The following is a 2,956-nucleotide window of genomic DNA, read 5'->3' on the forward strand; positions in this document are numbered from 1 at the left end:
ATGAGTGTGCATCATGCTGAATTTAAGTTGGAAGGCCATGCAATTGTGTATGAAAAATGGAAGTGGAAAACATCCAAATGGTCCTTCAACTTGCACCCATGCACAAGTCCTTTGTTACTTTGGCCAAATGAGGTGATCTTGGACGTTTTTGAATGGTGAGGTCAAGGGAAACAATTTTCATGTTGAACACTTTTTCGTGTGAAGCTTGTATCATGATGAATTTTCAGTTGGAAGTTTGGGAAATCAAACATATTTGAAAATTTTCTAAGTCCCAAGTCAAATGTTCACTTTTTCCACCTTGAATAACTTTTTCTATGGACTTCAAATGAGAAGCATTCTTTAATGAAAGTTGTAGCTCTTTAAAACCTATTCAATTTAGTCACAAATTTGACCTCATTTGTATTTTGCATGAAGGAGTTATGCATTTTAGAAGTTGAGGAAAATCACTTTTTCAATGGTATTGGCCCAAAATGACCTATAATGTTTCTTTTTGGCACATGCATTTTCAAGTTGAATTTGAACTTCCTCCAAACATAAAAGTAAAAGTAAACATCTTGAATTTGATCATTAGAATTTAATGGATTTCATCTCATAAAAATTGAGCAAGTTATCGTCTTGGAAAGTTGACCTTAAAACTAGGGTTCAGACAAAATGACCTATAGTCTTTCACCATAAAAAATGACTTTCCAAGCAAAACTACGTCTGGACTTCAACATTAAAGTCTTTTGGAATGTCATTTTGAGTAACGTTTCTCATGGAATCATTTTCATATGACAAAAATTGAAGGAGATAGGGTCTATGGAACCCCAGTTTTGACTAGTTGACTTTCTCTAGTCAACCACCACGAACCATCTTTCTAGCTTGACTTTTGGACTCATGGAGGATGATATATGTGTAGGATGATGTAATGTGCTAGGCCCATGAAATGATGTGTTTTGATCCAAAAATGAGTGTGCATCATGCTGAATTCAAGTTGGAAGGCCATGCAATTGTGAATGAAAAATGGAAGTGGAAAACATCCAAATGGTCCTTCAACTTGCACCCATGCACAAGTCCTTTGTTACTTTGGCCAAATGAGGTGATCTTGGACGTTTTTGAATGGTGAGGTCAAGGGAAACAATTTTCATGTTGAACACTTTTTCGTTTGAAGCTTGTATCATGATGAATTTTCAGTTGGAAGTTTGGAAAATCAAACATATTGGAAAATTTTCTAAGTCCCAAGTCAAATGTTCACTTTTTCCACCTTGAATAACTTTTTCTATGGACTTCAAATGAGAAGCGTTCTTTAATGAAAGTTGTAGCTCTTTCAAACCTATTCAATTTAGTCACAAATTTGACCTCATTTGGATTTTGCATGAAGGAGTTATGCATTTTAGAAGTTGAGGAAAATCACTTTTTCAATGGTATTGGGCCAAAATGACCTATAATGTTTCTTTTTGGCACATGCATTTTCAAGTTGAATTTGAACTTCCTCCAAACATAAACGTAAAAGTAAACATCTTGAATTTGATCATTATAATTTAATGGATTTCATCTCATAAAAATTGAGCAAGTTATCGTCTTGGAAAGTTGACCTCAAAACTAGGGTTCAGACAAAATGAACTATAGTCTTTCACCATAAAAATGACTTTCCAAGCAAAACTACGTCTGGACTTCAACATTAAAGTTTTTTGGAATGTCATTTTGAGTAACGTTTCTCATGGAATCATTTTCATATTTCAAAAATTGAAGGAGATAGGGTCTGTGGAACCCCAGTTTTGACTAGTTGACTTTCTCTGGTCAACCACCACGAACCATCTTTCTAGCTTGACTTTTGGACTCATGGAGGATGATATATGTGTAGGATGATGTAATGTGCTAGGCCCATGAAATGATGTGTTTTGATCCAAAAATGAGTGTGCATCATGCTGAATTCAAGTTGGAAGGCCATGCAATTGTGAATGAAAAATGGAAGTGGAAAACATCCAAATGGTCCTTCAACTTGCACCCATGCACAAGTCCTTTGTTACTTTGGCCAAATGAGGTGATCTTGGACGTTTTTGAATGGTGAGGTCAAGGGAAACAATTTTCATGTTGAACACTTTTTCGTTTGAAGCTTGTATCATGATGAATTTTCAGATGGAAGTTTGGGAAATCAAACATATTTGAAAATTTTCTAAGTCCCAAGTCAAATGTTCACTTTTTCCACCTTGAATAACTTTTTCTATGGACTTCAAATGAGAAGCGTTCTTTAATGAAAGTTGTAGCTCTTTCAAACCTATTCAATTTAGTCACAAATTTGACCTCATTTGGATTTTGCATGAAGGAGTTATGCATTTTAGAAGTTGAGGAAAATCATTTTTTCAATGGTATTGGGCCAAAATGACCTATAATGTTTCTTTTTGGCACATGCATTTTCAAGTTGAATTTGAACTTCCTCCAAACATAAAAGTAAAAGTAAACATCTTGAATTTGATCATTAGAATTTAATGGATTTCATCTCATAAAAATTGAGCAAGTTATCGTCTTGGAAAGTTGTCCTCAAAACTAGGGTTCAGACAAAATGACCTATAGTCTTTCACCATAAAAAATGACTTTTCAAGCAAAACTACGTCTGGACTTCAACATTAAAGTTTTTTGGAATGTCATTTTGAGTAACGTTTCTCATGGAATCATTTTCATATGACAAAAATTGAAGGAGATAGGGTCTATGGAACCCCAGTTTTGACTAGTTGACTTTCTCTGGTCAACCACCACGAACCATCTTTCTAGCTTGACATTCTCTTGACTTTTGGACTCATGGAGGATGATATATGTGTAGGATGATGTAATGTGCTAGGCCCATGAAATGATGTGCTCTGATCCAAAAATGAGTGTGCATCATGCTGAATTCAAGTTGGAAGGCCATGCAATTGTGTATGAAAAATGGAAGTGGAAAACATCCAAATGGTCCTTCAACTTGCACCCATGCACAAGT

The sequence above is a fragment of the Lathyrus oleraceus genome, unplaced genomic scaffold, assembly GCF_024323335.1.
Source record: "Lathyrus oleraceus cultivar Zhongwan6 unplaced genomic scaffold, CAAS_Psat_ZW6_1.0 chrUn0194, whole genome shotgun sequence".
In the NCBI taxonomy this organism is placed as follows: domain Eukaryota; kingdom Viridiplantae; phylum Streptophyta; class Magnoliopsida; order Fabales; family Fabaceae; genus Lathyrus; species Lathyrus oleraceus.